Below are 24,497 nucleotides of genomic sequence, written 5' to 3'. Positions count from 1 at the left end.
AATTTCCTCGTCTATAAAATGAAGATAATGGACCCTACTCTCTCAAGGTGGTTAGGAGGATAAAGCGAGATATTTGTAAAGGGTCTTCAAATCTTAAAGCACTGTAAAAATGCCGGTTGCTATTGTTGTCATTGACTATTCTCATCTTTTGCCATCTTTGAAAATTTGCTGGGTGTGAAGAGAAATGGTGAAATTTTGTTGATTTGCATTTCTCTTAGTATTAGTGACTTGGAATATTTTTTGTAATTTTTTTTGGCTAACTGCTCCTGGCTTTTCACTGTTTCTCTAATGGGGAATGCCAGCCACTCTGTTCTAGCCAGCTTCCCCAGGCTAAGGCCCCACCTGGGCACCCTTGCTTCATTGGCAGGACACAGTCATTATCGTTGTTCGGTTGTTTCAGTCACGTCTGACCTTTTGTGACCCCATTTGGGCTTTTCTTGACAAAGATACTGGAGTGGTTTGCCATTCCTTCTCCAGCTCATCATTTCTCTTCCAACCGGGGTTTCTTCTGAGGCCAGCACTTGGGGGTTGGGGGTGGGCTGCACCTAGAGTTGCTGCAGCATCAGTAAGTGCAGGTCAAGCAGAATGCCTTGATTTCCCCGTAGACATATTATAGGTTGTCTTAACAATTAGGATTTGATTTCAGTGCCCTAAGGGGAAGGGCCTGCCCATATTGGGGAGCAGCCAGTCCCATTTGATGTCTCAGAAGTATTATTGGTTTCTCAGTTTGCTCATGTTGCTCTGGGAAGCAGGAGCTCCTGGTCAGGGCAGGAAAAAATCAGAGCACTCTCGAGCCCTGCCTAAGAGCAGACATGAAAGGAAGGTGTGGGGCACCATTTTCTCTCCAGAAATAATTGGATGAGCACTGCTCTTTCTTTCCCTGGTCCTTCACACCATCTCACCCACATCTCCTTTCTCATGGCACATCCTAGAGAAATCCAGATTCTCTGGGTCAGGGAGCCTAAGCTCCCCAAGCTGGGTCAGGGTGCCCAGCTTGAGGGTCCTGCAGTGTTCCCTTTCCCCAGCCCAGTTTGGCATGGATTCCTCTAGCCTGGCAGGGAGGCAAGGGGGAGTAAAAAAGAGCTTATAAAGAGGCCTTAAGATGTGCTTCATCCATGGTAGGTGTTTAATAAAAGCTTGTAGATGGCCCTGTGGTAGATGATTTTATTATCAGTTATGGCAGGTATCCAAACACATCAAGCTGCCCCTTTTTTCTAACGTTCCCTTACAGGCTCAAGCTTTTCAGTTCTGGGGAATGCAATAGAGACCTTTTGTTGCGTACTTCCTGGTTGGACATCCAGCTTTCTACTTTGCCCCTTCCCATTTTGGTACCTTTGGCTGACTGAAGCTGGTTATGCCTTTTGGGGAGGGGAGTCAAAAACCTGCATGGAAGCATCATATGTCATCATAACTCAGTGGGTAGTGAGTAGACCACTGGCGTTGGAGCCAAGTCGACCTTTATTTGAATTTAGCCTTACACACTTATTAGATGTGTGACCCAGGGTAAGCCACCCAACTTCTCTGAGAGCTTGGGCCTCCACATCAGTAAAATGGGGATAATATGAGCACTACCTCAAAAGGCAGGTGTAAGTCTTAAATGAGATGAGCCATTTGCCAGGACCTGACCATTCCCCATACAGGAGGGGGACATGCCCATTCCCCCTGAAGTCTCAGATGATTTGTTTGGTTTGGAGCTTCCCTGGGTGCCTCCTGGGAGATAGGTTTGGGGAGAGGGGAGGGAACTTCTTCAATCTGGTTTGTTATTTCTTTTTCTTTTTTATTTGCTATAAGGGATGGCTCTCTGGGAGGGGGAAGGAGCAAGATAAAGGAAAAAATATAGGTGATGTAAAAACGAGATGCTTCAGTTGTCTCGGTTCATGTGAGACTGAATTCCTCCTGTGGGAGGAGTCAACAGTCTTCATCAGGCTTTCAGGGGCTTTCTTTCCTTTGGGTTTTCTTCCAAAGAGGTTGAGAGAAGTCAGCAGAGCTAAAAGTCAACCTAGGATCTGAGAGAGGAGAGGTTCCCCCCTCCCACATTGTTGTTTATTGTTATTATTAAGGAGAGCTCCCTGAAAGAGATGGAGGTGAAGCTGTTTTTCCAGACCAACCTCTGCACCTTGCTGAGGACCAGAATTCCAAGCCTAGGCTTGAGAGGGCATGTGAGTGGGGTGGTTTGGGGTGAGGGGAAAACTTCTCCCACTGCAGTTTTACAATACCCCCCCCCCCGCCCCCATCACCTTCTCACATCACCAAGGGAGGCTGTAGCTCTCCATGGTGGGAGATCTATTCAGAACAGTAGAAGTATAGCTCTCCCTGGATTCAGGGGAATGTACCAGATAGCCGTTTCAGGTTTCCTTTAGCACAAAGAGGCTTTGGCTAATCGGCCTGAACCCCAACACTGACAGTATCTGTCCATTTGTGCAATATTCCATACCTTTCAAGTCCCTCTCCCCCGCTCCACACCTCTACAACAAAGAACATTTACTCCCCTCTTCTCCTGGGTCAGGCTTAATCACTGTAACTACCCAGCGTTCAGTTTCCTTTTGGTTCTTTTCACTTAGACTCTCATAATCATTGTGGATATTGTTTTCTTGGCTCTTCTGACTTCATTCTGCATCATGTAAGTCTTTCCAGGCTTCTCTGTTTTGGTCATATTCGTTGTTTCTTATAGCACAGTCAGATTCCATTGTATTCATCGATTGCCTTTTATTTAGCCTTTCTTCAATCAATGGACATCCACTTTGTTTCCAATTCTTTGTTATTACAAAAAAAAAGTGTTGCTATGAATATGCAGGTGTATGTGGGGCCTGCCTTTCTGCCATTAACCTCCATGGGGTATTGGCCTAGCAGTCAGATCTCTGGGTCAAAGGTTATGGATATATGAGTCACTTTGTTAGCCTGATCCCAAATGGTTTTCCAGAACATCAGACCAATTCGAAGCTCCAGCAGCAGCATTATTAGTATGCTTGTCTTCCTGTAACCCCCTCCAACTTGGACTTTATCCATCTTTTGCCATTCTTGCCAATTTCCTGTATGTGAGGTGAAGCATCAGATATGCATGGATTTGCATTTCTTTTATTATTAGTGGCTCAGAGCAGTATTTCATAAGCTTGTTCACAGTTTGCATTTCTTCTTTTGAGAACTGTGTTGAACACTGACTCTTAATGAACATTTAGGATGTGTGTCTTCGTGTACAGCCATACATGAAGGTCTTCCTAATGCAAGCTGTTGCAAATGTGTACCCTTGGATCAGAAAAGAATAAAGCATGGATTGGAAAGGGAATTCATACATTTGACTCATTTAAGGGAAATTCATCCCCAACCTCAAAGGAATTAGGTATCCTTACTGTCTGGTATTTGCTGTTGGACAGAAATGTTCCAGTGAAAGCTGAAAATGTGACTTCCAGCCCCGCCCTCCCCCCCCCACCTTAGGTGCCCACAGGCAGGAAGATCAAGTCAAAGCTTCTTTTATGACAGTGGCCACAATGGTATGTAGTGTGCAGAGAGGCTGTCAGCATCCTCTGCTAGCATTCGTTCTCTGTCAGATAGGTCATCACTGGCATCTATCTCCCTGATCTGGCTCTGGAATGCCCTTCAGAATCCATGGAGTCCAGAGTGATTTACCCAATTAGGAAGGGAGGCTTGGCTTCAGTATGTTCCTCCAACCACCTGCAGCAATGGGCCTGTCTCTTTGTAGACCATCGGTAGTTCAGATTGTTGCTGGAAAGGAGCATCTGGGCTCTCCACTTTACCAAAACATTGACACCCCCAGCAGTATCATCTGGCACCAGGACAAATGTGTGGGGTTCTCCCTCCAGCTCTGTCCATAGCAACCACATAGCATGTGGCGCCCAACTCTGGCCTGAGGGCTGCAGCTGCAGAAACTCCTTTTTATCATACATTCGCAATCATGTGCTTTGGTCCCTTTGGAAACAGGGGCTGATTTCAGGGATGCCGATTGGAGCACATCTTAGACCCACAAAGAGCAGCCTTGTTTGACCACAAATCCATCTGATAGCCAACCAAATTGTTCTGGGGTGGATTGGCCTTAAATGCACCCAACTCTTCTCTGGGGAACTGGGAGTCTGGAGGAAGCACATGGAAGACAAATGGAGGCTTCTGGGAGTAGAGAATTCTGCAAACACTGAATAAGAAGTTGGTACAAAATCCAGCTGGAGAAAAAAACAGTTAACATGTTTCAGAATCTCATCCTCAGCAGGAAGAAGAGCCCAAAGACCAATACTCCAAATGGTAGGAGACGATAAGGTGGAGGAGAAAGAGGAGGTAATGGGTGCAAGAGATACGGGCATATGGTCAGAGATCACTTCATAGACGAGGAAATTAAGGCCAAAAGTCCCATAGGGACTTCTACGATGCTTAGGTCACAGAATCAGAGGTGGAAAGAACCTTAGATGTCACCTAGACCACTTTATATCTGAACAAGAATCCCCTCTGAAACATATCCAGTAAGTGCTTAGTCAGTCTGACCTTTGCTTGAAGACCCCCAAGGGAAGGGGAATCCACCACTGGTAACTGGAGGCAGCCCACTTCACTTGGCACCAGCTCTAATTGTTGGAAACATTCACAATATGGCAAACCAAAATCAGCCTCTCTGCAGCTCTCTGCAGCTACCATCCATTTTGTCTCCTTCTGCCCGCCAGGGGCCTGCAGGATAAATCTGACCTCTCTTCCACATACCTGACAGGCCTTCCAACACTTGAAGATAGCTCTCATTGCCTGCACACATCATCGCTTCTCTTTTGGCTCTTTTAGCTCTTTTGGCTATCTTCTCTGCCTTAGCTCTGAACTCAGTGACCACGTCGATGTCTGAGCCCCAAGAGGAGGGAAGGGCCGGTGCTACCTATTCCTCAGTGATTCAGCTTGTTTGCCTCCCCGTGGATGGCTGGGGAAAATCTGACAGTGCAGAGAGCAGGCAAGGAGCCCCATCTTCTACCATGAGCTACGTGGGGCAAAAAGTCAGTAAAGGCAAAGCTGTGGAAGATTGTTTTGGGGGGAAAGGGCTATATTTATTTCAGCTGTGTCTAAATAAAGCCCAAAGAGTTGAACGCTCCCACTTTAACTCGGAGCTCTGCCCTGATCTCTCCTTCAGGGGCCTGTGCAGAAGTGTGATTTCAGAAGCCTTAAAATACAGTTCATGCCGCATACTAAGTTACCCACAACAAATTCATAGCGGCTTTGGGGCTGTGAAATCCTTTCACAGGGCCCCTCTTCCTCTTCTGGATTTAGCATTCTTTCATTCCAAGAAAGCCTGCTGACAAATTTCCCCCCATCCTTCCTTAAAGCTATCTGTATTTCCTGGATCCTGGCTATCGTGAATTGGAAAACTGAAGCTACCACGTTAAAGGAAGATTATCTCTTTTCTTCCCCAAACCAGAACTAATGACCTCAAGCCACAAAGGGTGAAAGAGAGATCTCAGCTTTTCTCTCTCTGTGTCACAGCAATCAAAATTCTACTTGAAGTCTCTGTCATTGTGTTGGGATAGGGTCTCCCTCCCTGTGATGTATAGCACTGCCCCCTTGCCTTGGTAGATGGGACCTAATGATTGTTGTGGTTGACCCTGAGGCCAAGCTGGTGAGGACCCCTCCAAACTGAGCCAGGCTGGTCCTTGGACAGCAGATAGACCAGACTTGTCCTTGAAGCCTTTCCAACTTGGCGTAGGATAGGACCCAAGGCCACGGCCACACCAGGAATAGGCATCAGAGGAGCACATGAGTAGAGAAATAACAACCACTGTAATAACTACAATACCATATTTGTAATGGCTTTTATCCTCACCCTGCAAGAGATGCCATGCTCACTCATCTGTGACTTGTTGCAAAAACAGTTCCCAGCACCAAAGACAGTCCTGGATTCTAAGTGCCAGGTCAGCCTCAGTTATAGAGACCTCCCTTTGAAAGACCCACTTTCTGAAGAGTTCAGAGTAGCTCTGATGATGATGTCTCCATGGCCAGGAAATCCAATTGTGTCTGGAGTTATACCAGGAAGGCTATTCCAGGAAGAAGCAGCTGTGGATGGTCTTTAATTGTTCATTGCACAAGGCTTAATTGGCTACTTCCCATTTATCTTGCCCTCTGCCTGACTCTACTGTGGCCAGAGTTGTCCCAAGTGACAAGCCAGTGAAAAGTCCTTTGGGGAGCTGGTTCTTCAGCTGCCATTGGATACACCCTCTTCCAGAGAAGATCAGACCACTCCTTACTTCTCCAACCACTGCAGTCTTGGTGGCTGCCTCCCACCAGTGCCAGTGTGGTTCAGGGCCCCTGGGCTGAAAGCACTCAAAGAAGTATTTCATTCAATGAGCTACATGCATGCTGCCCTCAAGGTGATAAGTGAGATAGCTCCAGAGCTCCCTTACTTCCCTGGCTTCCAGCTCCTTTGTAATCTAGGCTCCCAGGCTCTTCCCTCAGCCCTTGGGCCCCAACATCATTGAAGGTAAGAAGTTTACCTCCTTGTTGAAAACAGTCAAGATCTTTAGCTGGTGGTATAAGAATATTTGTCTAAATGACGACACATAGCTACTTGAGTGGTAATGCAAAATCTCATAATTAAAAATCTGAGCTCTTAGGAAGCAAGGAACTGATGGCTTGTGGGGCAATGAGACTGGCCTTGTTCCCCCTAGAAGGCCCAGGCCAATGCCACCTGACCTCCCATTTGGACCCTTTGGTCCAAAAATAGCATCTTGGGTTTCTAAATGGAAGTGGGGGTCGTGGCACAGATCAGCACTTTTGTAAGCATGGAGACTGAACAGAATGACTATTGTCAGGATAGCATGGTGTGGAAAAGTGCTCTGTGACCCCAGCTTGGTAGGGCTGTATTGTTGCTTCCTGCTTGGTATGAGAGAAAGAGCATTCGACTTGAAGTCGGGCCAATACTGGGTTCAAATCCTGGCTATGACGCTTGCTGTCTGGGTGACTTTGGGCAAGCAACTTAGCCTCTTCATTATCTTCACGTTTAAACTTACCCCAAAGGGTGGCCACGAGGTGACACTGCAATGGATAGAGCACGGGGCCTGGAGTGAGGAAAACTCAGCTTCCTAAGTTCAAATCTGGCATATGACACTTCCTAGCTCTGTGACCCTGGGCAAGTCACTTTACCCTGTTTGCCCCACTTTCCTAATCTATAAAATGAGTTGAAGAAGGAAATGGCCAACCAGTCCAGTATCTTTGCCAAGAAGACCCCAAACAGGGTCGCAGAGCATTGGACACGACTGAAAATGACCGACTACTAACATAAATAACCTCAAAGGATTGTTAGAAGACTAATACTAATAATGATAATAATAATAGTTTTAAAAAACGGACATTTCTACAGCATGTCAGCTTGGCCTCCTTCATAAGCCCTTGTTATTCAGGCCTCAGCCAAGGAAAGGCTCCTTAACATTTCTCCCCCTGTTCCTGCCAAGCACTGTGGGGGGGGAGGGAAGATTTTGGCTGATTTGACAATGTTACAGAAACAAACAGATTTGAAGTTTGCACAGGTTGATGGGGCGCAGAGAATGAAACAACCAGGCAGCTTTGAAGAGAGGAACTTGGCAGACAGGAGCACACAGGGAGTAGGCCTCAGGAGGGGGCAGCCTGCTTTATTGACAAAACAGATACTTAACTCTGGAGATCAGAACAGTTGTCTGGTTTGGGGTCTTAACTACATAAGTGTAAATAACACTGTCATGAATTCCAGAATCCTTTTCCTACCCTATACCAGGGCTCTGGTAGAGAGGAGGATGTGTTGGGTGTAGGGTTAATGGGACTAATGTGGATGGGTTCAACTGCTATGACAGGTTGGGGTGGTCCCCCTAACCCCTCACTCCCCAGCTAATGCACCCACGTGAAATCTGAAATAGGCTAGGAATTATTATCCCACTGGGGAGGGGAGTGTGCCAAATTTGTGTTTTCCTCAATATTGAGAACTCCCAGTGTGCAAGCTCCCCCTACCAATGCACATAGTAGACCCTTCTGGAACTTGTAGTCTTGCCAGTGGTCACACAGTCAGCTGTCCCTGACTTCAGGACTGGCTCTGTGCCCTCTGGGCCTCACTATTCCTCTATCCCACTTTATAGATGAGGAGGCTGTGGCTCAGGACTAGGCTGAAGCTGGGCCACTAACTAGTGACCAAGCTGAGATTAAGAGCCAGGCCTCTTAGTATGCCCAATGTTCTTTCCACCTCTTCAGGCTGCCTCAGGAACTAGAGCTAACTGATGCTGTTTGACTTTCCTATCTAAATGAGAGATATCGTTCTGGCTCTTTCAGGAGAGACAAAATGGCTTTGGGTGCCAATAAGAATTAGAACAAAGGCGAGCTCAGTAACTCTTTGGGTGGAGAGGTAGAGGGACCAAAGTGGGGGGGGGGAGGGGTTGAATTCAGCAAGTAGCAGAAGAAACTGAAGTTTTATGAGTACTTTGGCCTAGCCTGGGAGTAGAACCCTGGACTAGGAGACAGAGAGAGAGAGAGAGAGAGAGAGAGAGAGAGAGAGAGAGAGAGAGAGAGAGAGAGAGAGAGAGAGAGAGAGAGAGAGAGAGAGAGAGAGAGAGAGAGAGAGAGAGAGAGAGAGAGAGAGAGAGAGAGAGCGCTAGTGTGTGTGTGTGTGTGTGTATTTCAGAGAGGCAAGGAAGGAGGCCTCTAGACCTGGGACAGGTGTTCAAGTCTTAGCATTGGAAGGCATACAAGGAATCATCTCAGATGGCCCCTACCTGAATAGGAATCTCTGACAATGTCTCTGACAAGGAGTCATGAAGTTTTTTCTTGAAGACCTGCATTGATGGTGAGCCCACTAGCTGAAATTTACCTCCCTAAAACTTCTGCCTACCGTTCCTGATTCTCTACTCCAGGCCAATTAGTCAACAAGCATTGATTAAGCCCATACTACGTTCCAGGTGCTGTGCTGAGCACTTCAGATACAAAGAAAGACAAAAACACAAGGAGTTCACAATCTAATGGGGGAGATAACTAGGTATATACAAGATATAGCCCTTATAGACAAGCAGTAGTCTTAGAGAGGAGCCACAGCAATGGGAGAGTGGGGCTGGAAAAGGCCAATAGGCAAAGGGAGGGAGGAAGAACATTCCAGTCATGGGAGACTGCAAATACATGGACTGCACAGATTTTTCCTGTTAGAGGAAAAACAAAGAGGTCAGTGGTCATCCATCATAGGCTATGTAAGAGGGGAGTCAAATACAAGAAGAGGGGAAGTATAGGGTTGGAGGCAGAGCTAAGATGGAGAAATAGAGGCCTCAACCCAGCTGAACTCTCCCAATATTCCCCTCCAAACAATTTTAAAATAATGCCTTAAATCAAATTTTGGAGTGGCAGAGCCAACAAAAGGTCGGAGTGAGACATTTTTCCAACCCAAGACAACTTAGGCAGTTAGCAGGAGAAGTTTGTGACACGAGTGGGTGCCAGCTCAGAGCACCCCCAGTGGCAACACAGTTGGAGGTGACCAACTGTGGCGGCAGCAGCTTCGGGGGTCCTCGGCCCAAAGACAGTACAAGAGGGGTAGGGGATGAGAGATAAAGGGGAGGGTGACAAAAGGGAGGGAGGATAAAGGGAGGCCATGATCAGAAATAAAACAGACTTTTAAGGAGGGACAGGGTAAAAAGAAAGAGAGAAGGATAAATAGATGAAAATAAAATGGAGGGAAATACATACAGTAATCATAACTGTGAATGTGAATGGGATGAACTCGTCCATAAAACAGAAGCAGATAATAGGATGGATTAGACACCAGAATCTAACAATATGTTGTCCACAGGAGATGCATTTGAAACAGAAAGACGCACACGCACAGAGAGAGAGAGAGTTAAAATAAGGGCCTGGAGCAGAATCTATTATACTTCAACAGAAATTAGAAAAGGAAGAGGTAGCAATTATTATCTCACACAAAGCAAAAGCAAAAATAGGCCTAATTAAAAGAGATAATCAGGGAAATAAAGTAATACCAAAAAAATTACAGCAAGTTTCTCTGAAAAAAAGCCATCATTTCTCAAATACATAGAGAACTGAGTCAAATTTATAAGAATTCGAGTCATTCCTCAATTGATAAGTGGTCAAAGGATATGAACAGGCAGTTTTCAGAAGAAGACATCAAAGCTGTAAGACATATGAAAAGTCATATAAAAATGCTCTAAATCACTATTGATTAGATAAATGCAAATTAAAACAACTCTGAAGTGCCACCTTGTACCTGTCAGATTGGGTAACATGACAGAAAAGGAAAATGATAAATGCTGGAGGGGATGTGGGAAAAATACGTACATTAATGCTCTGTTGATAAGGTTGTGAACTGGTCCAACCATTCTAGAGAACAATTTGGAACTATGCCCAAAGGGCTATAGAATGGTGCATACCCTTTGACCCAGCAATACCACTGCTAACTCTGCATCCTGAAGAGATCAAAGGAAAATGAAAAGGACCTATATGTACAAAAATGTTTATAGCAGCTCTTTCTGTGAAGGCAAAGAATTGGAAATTGAGGGGATGCTCATCAACTGGGGAATGGCTGATTATGATGGAATACTAATGTGGTCTAAGAAATGACAAGCAGGATGGTTTCAGGCAAATTTTGAAAGACCTATGTGAACTGAGTCAAAGTAAAGTGAGTAGAACCAGCAGAACATTGTACACAGTAACGGCAATGTCGTAATGATGATCAACTGTGAAGGACTTAGTTACTCTGATCAATACAGTGATCTGAGACAGTTCCAAAGGACTCATGATGAAAAATGCCATTTGCCTCTGGAGAGAGGATGAGTGAACTGTGAGTGCAAATTGACCTATAATTTTCTCACTTTCTTTATTTTTCTTGCTAATATGGAAATGTGCTTTGCATGATTTCACATGTGCAATTAATACTATATTGCTTGCCTTCTCAGTGGGTAATGGAGGGACTGGAAGGATGGAGAGAATTTGGAACTTAGTTTTTTAAAGAATATTAAAAATAAATAAATACTATTTTTTAAAAAAAGAAAAAGAAGGTCAGGTTGTAAAGCATTTTATGTGCCAAGTAGGGGGATTAATATTTAGTCATAGAGTTAATGGGAAGCCATTGGAGTTTATGAAGTAGGAGGTTGACATGGTCCATTTGTGCTTTAGAAAATTACTTCAGCTGCTGAATGCAAGATAGATTAGAATGGGGGAATATCTGAGGCAGGAAAACCAGTTAGGAGGCTATTGCAATAGTCCAAGGGAGAGGTGATAAAGATGTGCACCAAGGTGGTGGCTGTGTGAGTGAAAAGAAGGGGGCATATATAGAGTTCTCTTTTTTCGTAGAAACTGTTATTTAGCTATGTATCTTCCATCCTGTACTTGTGCAATTAATTTTTTTGAACCCAGGGGTAGGATTTATGTTTGTCACTAGTAAATTTCATCTTATGAGATTCAAGCCAAAATTTTCACCTGTTGAAGCCTTTTTAGATCCTGACTCTGTCATGCAACATTTTAACTATCTCTCCTAGTTTTGTATCATCTAGAAATTAGGTAAGTGTGCCACCTGTGCCTTCATTTCCCTGGTAGACAGAGAGAGGTATTGCCCAAGTTGTATGAAACTGGGTGGTAATTGCCTATCTGTGTTTAATTTCTACCCTCATATAATTGTCACATACCTGGTAGGACAATCAGGACAACTACATTCTAATCCCAGCCCTATCACTAACTTATCATATGACATTGGGTAAGTCGATCCTTCTCTCTGGGTTTCAGTTTCTTCCTCCTTTGTAAAGTAGAAATAAGAATTCCCTCTCCTGTCACCTTGCAGGGGTACTGAGAGGGTCAAAGTCTATCAGAATGCTTTTTGCACAGTAGATGTTAAACAAACATTGAATTGAATTGAAAGTCAGCCTGGTACAATGGATAGGAATCAGAGAGATCTGGATTCAAATCCTATATCTGTTACTTACTGAGAGGCTGCATAGTATAGTGGACAGGACACTGGTCTGGGAATCAGTAAGACCCGGCTTAACATCACACCTTGGCCACTTACTACTTGTGTGGCCTTGGGCAAAAATCATATAAGCTTTCTGGGACTCGATTTCATCATCCTCAAGATGGGAGGGGGGATTAGATTTGAGGCCTCACTGGGTGACCCTGGGCAAGTCATTCAGTCTCTATTTGCCTCAATCCACTGGAGAAGGAAATGGCAAACCACTCCAGCATGTGTGCCAGGAAAACCCCATGAACAGTCCATGGAGTCATGAAGAGTCAGACACAACCGAGTGACAACAAAGTTCTCTCTTAATGGAGGTCTTCAAGTAAAGACTGAGTAACCCTTTGTTGGGTAGGGTATTCAGGATTCGGTGTAGGTTGGACAAAAGTAGCCTCTGAAGTCTCATCCAATTCAGAGATTCTGTGATTCTGTGGGCCTCTTCCTTTCCTGTTCTCCTCAGCAGTGACAAGGGCGCTGAAGAGACTTTTCTCAGTGTTCTGAATCAGAACAAACCTTTCTCAAAGCAGAAAACTCCCCCTTGAGCTCCTCACTCCCCATCTGGGGTCAACATCTGCCTTGGCCACCTTCTTGACTTTGTCGTTAATCTGACTGGACTGGGTTGGGCTAGGCTGGCTTCCCGCCATGGAACAGCAGGGCCTGAGTAGGCTATGTTTAATTTGGAAAGCTCCTCATGGTTCTGTCCATGGTCCTGAAGGCTAATGATGCCACAGGTACTACACTTTATTTCAAACAAAAACCCAAAGTATTTCACAAAATGCAGTCAAATTGGAGAATGGGTAGCTTTAGAGAGAAGAGAGAGAGAGAGAGAGAGAGAGAGAGAGAGAGAGAGAGAGAGAGAGAGAGAGAGAGAGAGGAGAGAGAGGAGAGAGAGAGAGAGAGGAGAGAGAGAGAGGAGAGAGAGAGAGGGAGGGAGGGAGAGAGGAGAAGAGAGAGAGAGAGAGAGAGAGGAGAGAGAGAGAGAGAGAGAGAAGAGAGAGAGAGAGGAGAGAGAGGGAGAGAGAGAGGAGAGAGAGAGAGAGAGAGGGAGGGAGAGAGGGAGAGAGAGAGAGAGAGAGAGAGAGAGAGAGAGAGAGAGACAGACAGACAGAGAGAGAGACAGAGACAGAGAAGCTGTGTTTCACCTTCTCCTTCTTGCTTGTTCATCTTCCAAGCAGTTACCCCTTGGGGGAAAGATTCAGAATTTTCTGTGATGCATTCCTCATCTTCTGTGAAGAATTAGTGATAGCAGGATGTATTTGACGAGGAGGTACAGTGGAAGAAGACCAGGACTTGGAATCATAGGGCAGGAGACTGAATCACTGCAGTGAGACCCTTTGCCTTTTAGGGTCTTCAGGTTTTTATTTCCTTTGTAAAAATAAGGCATTGGACTAGGTGTTCTCCAAGGCCCTCTCCAGTTCTGACATTCTGTGAGCTGTCCATGATCTAAGTGATGCTATTAGTGGACCAAAGATAGTGTCTTTCCCTTCCTTTTAGTGCTAACTTGGAGGGCTAAGGCCTCTTTTGTCGAGGAATGTTCAAGTACCTCACAAGAGAAAAGAACGATGTTTGTTCCCACCTACAGATGGGGAAGCTGAGGTACAGGAAGACTGGAGAACAATCTAGAGCTGGCCTATTACCACTTTATACTTGACCTTCAGCCAGGACCTCCCTGCTGCTCAGAAACTCTTTTAGGAATCTTTCATAAACCCTTAGCCTAAGAGTCTCTTAGCTGTGACCTCAATCATGGCTCTGCTAGGTCTATATGACCTTGGGCAGGTCATTCAACCTCTTTCAGGTCCAGTTTCCTCTTTTTGTAAAATGAGGGAGTTGGACTATACACTTTGAGAGGATTCTTCCAGGTCTGAAATTCTGTGCTCTGTCATTCTAGAATGGGACATGCCATCTTCTGCCCCTGGACATTTGCCTAAGGTGACCTCTATGTCTAGGATGCATGATTTCCTCAACTCTTCCAGGCTTAGTTCCCGTGCCTCTTCTTCCCAAAGCCTTCCCTGATCCCCACCCACAATGATCAGCATACTCTTTCCTTGTAGTATAATGGAAAGAGCACTGGGACTGGAGTCAGAAGATCTGGGTTCGAATCATTCCTCTGATGCTACCTTTGTGACCTTGGAAGAGTCACTTAATCTTCATGGGGCCTCACTGTCCACATGTGTAAAATGAGAGGGTTAGACTAGATAGGCACAGAGGAATCTTCTAGCTGAAGACTTAGGAAGCTTCCTTGGCTTACTTTGTGTTGATTTGCCTGTGTACAATGTACATCTCCCCAGGAGAATACAAAGTCCTTGAGGGCAGGAGCTGTTCTGGTTTTGTCTTCATATCCCCAGCAGTTGGCACCATGCCTGGCACACAGCAGGTACTTCAGAAGTATTTATTGAGTTGAATTGAATACATTGCTGTCTCTTTATCCATTCTTCATTCTTCCCTCTAATCTCAGAGGAAATGTCAAAGCCAGCCCCTGCTCACCTGTACTCTGGATGCTATCTCTTCCCATCTTCTCCAATGCCACCTCACCCAAAGGATCCCTCCCTTCCCTCTTGAACATCTCTCCACCTCTCCGAGGGGCTCTTTCCCTCCTGCCTTCATAGTCAGGCCTCTCTTGGCCCAACAAACCTTCACTGGAGCTTCTCATCCTCTCTGGTTTTCCTCCTCTTTCTCTCCTTTGCACTATTAGGTTATTAGAACATGTTGTCTATACCTGCTGTATCTACTTCATCTCCTCCCATTTCAATCCCCTGAAACCTCCCCTTTGTTCTCATTGCTCAAATCAAAAGTCATCCATGACCTAGCCAAATCACCTGCCCTCTAACTCTAACTTTTTGGATGTTTTTCATGACATCAAGCTTAAATCTTTCTCTCTGCTATTTTCTCCTGCTTTGTTCTTCGCTCTGCTCTCTGGGGTCACAAAAACCCTGTCTAATCTCTCTCCGTGGCAACCATTAAACTACTTAGAGACCGTTGTCATGTCCTTCCTGAAGTTTTCTTTGTTAGTCTGTAAACACTCCCAATTATTTCACAACATCTCCATGTGGCATGATCAGAAGGCTCTTTCCAATCCTAGTTCCTGTCTTCTGGACACTCTCCAATTTATCAATATTCTTTCTGAGACATTGCTCCTAGAACCAGGCACAATATTTCAGGTGCAGTCTGGAATTGGGCTCAGTGGATGCTTGCTATTTGCTTGACTGATAGCAAGGTGAGGTCTAAGATTCCACAAATGGACTAAAAGCTCTGGCAACTTCTCCAGGTCTGGAGAGGGGCCCAATACTGTGTATGCTGTCTGAGGACCAGTCTGGCTGGGTATGACCAATGCCAGTGGGGTAGGGATTGGGGGAGAGGGGTCAGGAAACCACTGCTCTCATCTGGGAAATGAAATCTCAATAGGGGCAGGTAAGCAGGAGGCATGGCAGGGCATGTCCAAGGATGGAATGTGTGAGGAAGGCCAGGTTCCATGCCTGGAATTCCTCTACTGGCAACTGGGAACCTGAGGTTTGTGTAAGGGAAGCCCATTTCCCTGTAGGTGTTTATAACAATGTTTAAATTATCATCTCCGTTCTGTGCACACATCAATAGGTATTTTGCATATCAATAAGGAGCTGCCCATTTATTTAGAAGGCCAAGGCAGTGGCAAGGTAAACATCGTTACAAGTGATCTCTGCTGTTCCTTCTATCCTAATCAGAGAACTTTGTCTTACTGGATCCCAGTTTGGCCTAAGGCATTGTACCTACTAGGGCCTTAATAAATGTTGGTCAAGTTGAATTGACTAGAATAGAGACAGCTTAGAGAGCATCTGCCCTACTCTCAGCTTATAGAGAGGAAAACTGAGGCAAAGGGAAGGGAAATTCAATTCAGTGAGCATTTCTTTTTTAAAATTTGTTTCTTTCAGGGAGAAGAGTTAAGGATGCAATATGTTTTAAACATGGTGCATCACTTGTGCAAAGTCTGAGAGTCAGGAGACAGAATTCTAGCGAAAGGGGAGCAGCAGAGTTTTCCTGGGGTTGGGATGGGGAGAATGGAGAGCACTTCAAAGCAAAGACATAGGGCCAGGAGAGATCGTTAACAGGCAGCGCCGACAGTACCCACCGAGAGAGGGACCTTTGCCCAAGCAGCCGCTGGGGAATGGTAAGTGTGAGGGGGATGCTCTTTGCAGTTTTTGGATGGGGTGGGGATGGGGAGCATCCTTTCCTTATGCCCCACGTTGTTAGGGGTCTCCTCCCCTTCCTATTTTGTGTTTATTTTTTATATATTTTTGTTGTTGTTGTTGTTGTCATTGTTTACTGCTGCCCATGTTGTATTTCCCAAGTAGAGTGGAAGCTCTCTGAGGGTAGGTAGGGATTGCTTTGGTTTTGTCTTTGTATCCCCAGAGCCCATCACCTAGGTTGGTGCTGCAGTGGTGGATGGAGCAGGCAGGAGCGGCTAGGAGGGCTTGAGAGGGATTTGCAGGCCATGGGGCTGCATGAGAAGGATGGAATTCTAGCCCTCCTCTTTTTGGCTGTCTCGTGTCTAGATTCAATCCCAGGATGCATTGTATGATACAGAGGGAGTGTGGTGGTATGACAAGAACATCAGGCCTGGATCCAGAGGAGAGCTGGGCTCAAATCCTGCCTCTGATATTCCCTAACCACCCTGAGCAAATCATTTTGCCCCTCTGAGCCTCAGTTTCCTCCTCTATATCACAAGGTTATGGTGAGGTTCAAAATGAGACCATCTGCAGAAGTGCAAAGCTTCAAGTGCTATAGAACTATCAACAATTGTTCTGAGATCAACAAGCACTTATTAGGCACCTACTGTATGACAGGCACTGAGGATACAGAGACAAAGGGGACACAGTCCCTACTCTTGGTGAGCTGACACTGTACACAAATAAGTAAACTACAGTAGGCACTTAAGTGCTTATTAAATGTTTATTTGAAGCCATTTGGATACGGTGTCTTTCCTCCCTCCCTCCCTATTTCTTAGTACCTCAGTATGTAGGTACTAATAAAGGAGGCTGATGTCTGTTCCTTTTGTCATTAGACAGCTCATCATTGCTGGAAATGTGTACCTTCCCAACCTCCCGAGAGGAATAGTGACACACCGCACTTGGGAAGGAAGGGGGTGGGTGCTGTCTTCAGGGAAGCCTTGTCTGACTCCTCTATGCTGACCAGACATAAGGACACAGCACAGCAGTGGGTGGCAGACCTGACTCCCCTTCCCACCTTTCATGGTACAACTAAAGTGGCCTTCTTGCTGGTCCACACACACAGAACTTCATCTCCTGTCTCCATGATTTGGGCTATCTCCCTCATCTCTGCCTCCTAAAATCCATCATTTCCTTCAAGCACTTCCTGTTATGTGAGGCCTTTGCTGATCTCTCCCATCTGCTAGTGTTTCCTCCTGCCCTGGCACCTTGCATCCATTTTGCTCCCCTTCCACCCCCATAGATTATGAGCTCATTGAGGGCAGGGACTGATTCATCTTTGTATCCCTAGCTCCTAGCCCCGTGCTTAGCACATAGTAGATGCATAATTAATACTTTTCCATTGGTTTATTGGTTCATCCTGTGGGGAGGGCTATTTTTGTTTTAGCTGGACCTGACTACACAGACTCATTGATGCCTTCTGGGAGTTTCATATCCACAGTGAATAAGGAGGATACAATCATAGAATCTAGATATGGAAGGAATGTTAGAAGTCATGAAGCCCAAACCCATCACTTTACAGGTAAGGAAACTGAGGCCCAAAGAGTAATACTGAGGAGCAATAGAATTATTAATAGGCTTTACTTTTCTTGCTTTTTCAAAAATTCATTTTATTTTATTTTCATTGTCACGTCTACATTTTCTCCTTCCCACCTCTCCCTCCCCTTCTCCCCCAGTGAGAAAGCAAGGGGGGGAAAAACCTGTTACAAACACATACAGTCAAGGAAAACAAATTCCTGCGTTGTCCATGATTCAAAATAAACAGACATGAGTTGAGATCTGTACTCTGAGTATATCACCTCTCTTTCTGCAGGTAGGTTGCATGTTTCATCATGAGTCCTTGGAATTGTAGTTAGTTATCACATTGACCAGAGTTCCCGTTTTTCAAAGTTGTCTGTCTTTACAGTATTGTTGTTGTCATATGAATTACTGTCTCATTGTTATCATTATCTTTAATGAAATTACTGATTGTTTCTATGATCTATTCTTTGACCCACCATTATTTAGCACTAGGTTATTTAGTTTCAAATTCATTTTAAATTTTTGATTCAAAGGCCCTTTATCAGAAATAATTTTATTGCATTATGGTCCACAAAAGATGTGTTTAACATTTCTGCTTTTATGTCCTAATGCATAGTCAATTTTTGAAAATGCTATGCCCAGGCAAGAAATAGGTGTACTCTTTCGTGTTTGCGTTCAATATTCTCCAGAGGTTTATCATATCTAGATTTTCTAAAATTCTATTTAGGTCCTTTTTTGGTTTTTATTTTGGTTAGACTTATTTAGATCTGAGAGGGGTAAACTGAGGCCCCCTACTATTATAATGTTATTATTTTCCCCTGCAACTCCTTTAACTTTTCCACTAAGAATTTAGATGCTATGTAATTTGGTGCATATATGCTTAATGTTGATATTAATTCATTGTCTATGCTACCTATCAGCAAAATGTGGTTTTTCCACTTATCTCTTTTAATAAGGTATAATCTTGCTGTTGCTTTGTCAGAAACTATGAATGCTACCCCTGCATTTTTGTTTTAGCTGAAGCATAACATATTCTTCTACAGCCTTTTATTTTGAACTGTTTCTGTTTCAAGTGTGTTTCTTGTAAACAATATTGTTGGACTCTGATTTCTAATCCATTTTGTTATCCTCTTTCCACTTTATAGGTGAGTTCATATAATTCACTCTCAGTTTTAATTGTTATCTCTCTTGAACTATCTTCCAGGTCAGTTGTTTTTGCTATGAAATACCTTACAATGTCTTCTATTTTTTTCAGTCTTTTGACTTTGTTTTAATATTTCTTTATATCTCATGGAGTCATCAGTTTCTATTTGGACAATTCTAATTTTCAGGGAGTTATTTTCTTGGTGAGGTTTTATAGCTCTTGCTCCAAGCTGTTAATTCCCTTTCTATATTTTTCTTCCATTTCTTTTCACATTTGTTCTCTACTACTGTCACTTGATTTTTAAAATACTTTTAGCTCTTTTTTCCCTAACCCTTACTATATCTCTTCTAGAAATTCTGGTTAAACTTGTAGATTGTTTGGAGTCATTCTTCTCTTCTGGGTTTGTGCCTTTTTTGTTTGCTCATTCTTCCATCCTATTTCTTGATTTTGGAGTTTATATTAGGGCTGGGCTCTGTATACTTCTAGGAGTAATGTATGGACTGCGGTTCTGTTCTCTTGAATCCTACTGCATTCTTGGAGTTGTTTTATTGACTCATTTCAGTTGTGTCTGATTCTTTGTGACCCCCCTCCCCCTTTGAGGTTTTTTTTTTTTGCAAAGATACTGGAGCGATTTGCCATTTCCTTCTCCAGCTCATTTTACAGATGAGGAAACTAAGACAAACAGGGTTCAGTGACTTGTCCAGGGTCACACAACTAGTAAGTGTCTGAGGCCAGATTTGAACTTAGGAAGATGAGTCTTCCTGACTCCAGGCCCAGCACTCTATCCACTGTGCCACCTAGCTGCCCTACTCTTGGGACATTGAATCTTATATTATTCCAGGGTCTCAAGGACAGCCCAAGCTGGGAATCTGCATGCTCATTATTCCCAAAGTACACATACTCCAGGTGAACTCTGCTCACTGCCCCCTGGGTATGAGCTTTGCAAGTTTGGGTCTAAGAAAGACACTTGTTGGCTTGTCTCTGATTGGAAGTTCCAGTTAACTGCTGCTGGACTCAGCCACTATCAGCTCACTAGAATTTCTGCAGGTTCAAAGAGACCAAACTGCAGGCTTCCTCTTTATCTGATATTTCTGATCTGGTTATTCCACTGCAGGCTTCAGCCTGGGCTGGAAGCTAGAACTGAGTCACTGTTCTGTTCCTGAGGTCAAAGTATTGTTTGCTTCTGAACTTGTTCATTGTGAGGTCCATGAACATAACCACTCCTTCCCACCACCCCTGTGCTCAAGTCTCCTCCTCAGTCTGCCCTAGATCCATGACATAGGATAAGGTAGTGAGCTACAGAGCTAGAGAGCTTCCAGATAGCACCCATTCCTGCACCCTCAGGTTCAGCACCCTCTTCCTGCTCCAAAGATTTCTGGCCTTCTCCATAGCCTTGGCCCTCTTTCAATCACTGGGCATTGGAATGTTCCACTGAGAGTGAAATCCTGACGAGACCCCATTGCTAGTATCCACAGATCTCTCTCTCTCTCTCTCCCTCTCCCCTAGGCAGTACTGAGCTGGAAAAAAAATGACTATTCACTGTGACTTTTTCTTGGACTATCCCATCAGGAATTGGCCCATTGTGTTTTCTATGTCTTTGTGGTGGGGGAGCCAGACTGTACTTTTTCTTGTTACTCTGCCATCTTAAGTCCCAAGTTGGACTTCACTTTCAAAGACTTTCCTGCCTTGTGGTTCACCTACACCCCAGCTACCTCTGGAGGGAAGCAGGACAAGGCTGATGTAAATCTTCATTCACATGTGTAGGACTACAAAAGGAGCTGGAAGGGACCTTAAAAGGAAAGCTGAAAAGGGGAAATTGAGGCCATAGAGAATTTTGGGGGCTTGTCCAAGATCATGCACATAATAAGTGGCAGAGCCAAGATTCATACCCAGGTTCTCTTACGTCAAATCCAGGGATTTTACCAGTGTTCTATTTGGTGCTAAGTTTTTCTGCTTCTTACTATCTGTGTGTTCCTGGGAATCTTGCTTCTCCTCTCCAGGCCTCAGTTTCTTCTTCGGTAAATGGGGAGCAAGGTTGGACTGATGCTCTTTAAAGCTCCTTCAGTTCTAATTTGGAACTATGCCCAAAGGGCTACCAAAATGTGCATACCCTTTGATTCAGCAATAGCACTTCTAGGGCTATATCCCAAAGAGATCAAACAAATGGGAAAAGGACCCACATGTACAAAAATATTCATAGCAGCTCTTTTTGTGGTGGCAAAGAATTGGTAATGGAGAGGATGCCCACCCATTGGGGAATGGCTGAACAAGTTGTAGTATATGAATGTAATGGAATACTATTGTGCTATAAGAAATGATGAACAGGCTGACTTCAGAAAAACCTGGAAAGACTTGTATGGTCTGATGCTGAGTGAAGTGAGCAGAACCAAGAGGACTTTGTACACAATAACAGCCACGTTATCCAATGACTAAGATTGTTTAACTGAACCCTTCTCAGCATTACGAGGATCTAAGACACCTCCAGAGGCCCCATGATGGAAAATACTGTCCACATCCAAAGAAAGAACTATGGAAGTCGAATTGCTAATCACTTACTTTTACCTTCTGTTGAGTTTTGTTTCCTCTTTCTGATGGTTCCTCCTATTGGTTTTAATTTTTACTTACAACTTCACTAATGTGAAAATATGTTTAATAGGAATGTAAATGTATAGCCTATATCAGATTGTGCACCATCTTGGGGAGGGTTGGGGGGAGGAAGGGGGAGAAAAATTTTCAACTCAAAAGGATATGGAAGTGATTGTTGATAAATCAGAATAAATTAATAAATTTTTTAAAAAAATAAAGCTCCTTCAGTTCTAAGTGTTATCATGGGCTTTCAGTTGGGTTTTGCAAAGGATGAAGGTGTGTGAATTCCAGCTTCTGACAGGACAGACAAGTGCCAGTAGGTAGAGATTCTCAGCCTGGACTACTCCTCACTCCTTCCCTCCCACTCCAATCACTTGCTGAGTCTTGGTCATTTCTTCCTTCCCAGTATCTCTCGAATGTGCTCCCTTCTGTCCTCTGACCCTGCCACCCCCTGGAACAGGCCCTCCTCACCTCCCACTTAGACCATAGCAGTAGCTGCTGGGGGTCCTCCTACCTCCAGTCTCTTCCCACTCTAATCCATCCTCTATTCAGCTGCGAAAGTGACCTTCCTAACGTGCAGCTCTGACCATGGCACTCCCCAACTCAATACACTTGGGCAGACTCCAGGATCAAATAGGAACTCCTCCATTTGGCTTTTAAACCTCTTTGCAGCCTGGCCCCTTCCTCCCTTCTGAATCTTGTCTTCCATGAGCTCCTAATAACAACACAGGCCACTCCATGTCCAAGGACCCTCCCAGCTGTAATAGCCTTTGTCCTAAGGGCCCTTTAATCTGTGATGCAGAGCCTTCACAGAACACTGACCATCAAATCTGCAAGAGACCTTAGAGAGCATCTATTCTAACTCAACAGTTGTTACAGAGGAAAAAAGAGAGGTTCAGAGATGGGAAGAGACTTGGCCAAGGCCACACATGCAGCAAGTTAGGGCTAGAACCCAGGGCTCTTTCCATGACATCATGCTGCCTCTTGACTTTTTCCCACTGAGGAGGGGGGAGGGGTTGACTAAACTAACCTGGCTCCTGCCTCAGTGACACCTACCTGTCTGACCAACTGCTCTGCTTCATGGTGGCCAGACAGCTGGCCCATGGCAGGCATCATTCCATGGCAGAGTCTGCCCTGTGTGCCATGGGATGTCCTTGGCTCCTGGTCCTTATTTGACACCTCTGCCCTCATGGGCCTGGCAGCTTCCAGTAACATTATCCTTCTGGCCTTCGGCCACTGCCGTTTGCCCACGTCAGGTGTTCCATAAGACAGTTTGTTCTTTCTTTTCATTCAATTTCCCATTGTCCTCAATTAGCCCTGTTTTAAGCTCTACTGTCAATTTCTTCCCTAATATCCCTTAAGTGTTTTCTATCCCAAGGGGAGGCACATTGGATGCACATCTCTGTCCCCATGTGTCCTTGTTTCAAACAGTGAGTCAATGCCAGAGCTGAGACGAGATGTTCAGTAGACTCCCTCGCTTCATCTGCCTCCCCTGACCAGCTTCTTGGGGCCCAGTTAGCCTGTGAACCCAGGATTCCCTCCAGCTGTGGCTTTGTTTGACTCAGCTTAAAAAATTGACAAATTCAGCCTACTGCTTCTTCTGCATGAGGTAGACTTCCGCAGCTATCCTCCCTCCCCCAACTCCACCAACCAGCAGTCCCAAAGATTAACTAAAGTAAACCTTTTTGGTCAATTCAACCCAGTATGATTAGGCCAAGCATCTACTAAGTGCCTTCCAAGGGCCAGGCCTGTGCTAGGTACTGAGAACACAGAAAACAAGACAAAGGAAAAGGCCCCTCCGCTGTCAAGAAGCTTGTATTGGGGGTGGGGATGTGCACAGAGAAGTACATACAAGACACTCTAGGAAGGATTGCTGCTAGGGTCAGGAAAGGCCTCTAATAGGAGGCAGAACCTTTGAAGGGAGCTGGGGCTTCAAGAAGGACGAGGAGGAAGAGCATTTCCAGGTGCCTTGGAAGACAGAATGGACAAAGGCCCAGAGTGGGAAACAGCAGGGAGAGTAAATGTGAAAATGATAGAGAATGATGGGTTGGGGCCACATTGTAAAGAGCTTTAAATGCCCAACAAAGGAATTTGTATCTGATCCTTGAAGCAAGACAGAGCCCTGGAAGATTCCTGGGGAGTAACAGTCTGATTGGTGCTTTACGACAGTCACTTTAGCAACTGTTGGGAGGGTGGATTGGAGTATGGGGAGAGACTTGCGGCAGGAAGACCAGTTAGAAGATGATCATGGTAGTCCTAGCAGAATTCAGCCACATTGATTTTTGTGTGGACCTTTTGTAGGCCTTCTGGAAGATTAAGGGCACGTCACACCAAGGTGAGTCGTCCAGGTAATCCAAGTTCACAAAAACTCACATTGCCCTCGGTTCTCTGATTATTTCAGGCTGGTGGAAGAGTGAAGATGTATAGGCTGAATTATGCAAAACACAGCCATCCCTCGATGCTTCTTTCAACACCTCTTATATCAAGAGTGTTATCCACAGTGGTTCTCCCACCATCTTCCTGGTCCAGACTTTCATTTCTTTTCACCTGGACTAGCACCACAGCCTCGTAGCTGGGCTCCCTGCCCTCCAGTGTTTGCCTATGCATGCCACCAGGGTTCATCTTCCTGCCACATTGCTTTCATCTTGCCATTACCCTTCTTTCTCAGAAACTTTCCATGGTCCCCTACTGCCTAAGGGACAAAGCACAGAAACTAGCCTGTCATTCAAGGCTTTCCACAATCTGGCCCCAGGCTGCTTTCCTAGCTTCACCTTCCATTATTTCCCTACCTCATGTACTCTGTGTTCTGTGCAGTATGGCCTACTCGCTGTTCCCTAAGTGGGCATTGTGTATTGTGTTGTGTATTCTCAGTTTTTATGTATGTCATTTTCCCTTTTTGGAAGGCCCTGTTCTCTCCTTGTCTGCTGAAAAGCACACTGGGCTAGGGTAATAGAGAGAACTGATATTTATTCAGGGCTTTAAAGTTTGCAAAACACTGATCAATCCTGATCTCTCTTGTTTCTCCAAACAACCCTGTAAAGGAGGTATTTCTCTCCCCCATTTTACAGAAGAGGAAACTGAGTCAAAGAAGTGATTTGCTCAAAGTCACATAGCA

The sequence above is a fragment of the Phascolarctos cinereus genome, unplaced genomic scaffold, assembly GCF_003287225.1.
Source record: "Phascolarctos cinereus isolate Bilbo 61053 unplaced genomic scaffold, phaCin_HiC Scaffold_8;HRSCAF=390, whole genome shotgun sequence".
NCBI lineage: Eukaryota > Metazoa > Chordata > Mammalia > Diprotodontia > Phascolarctidae > Phascolarctos > Phascolarctos cinereus.
This window is presented reverse-complemented; position numbering follows the sequence as displayed.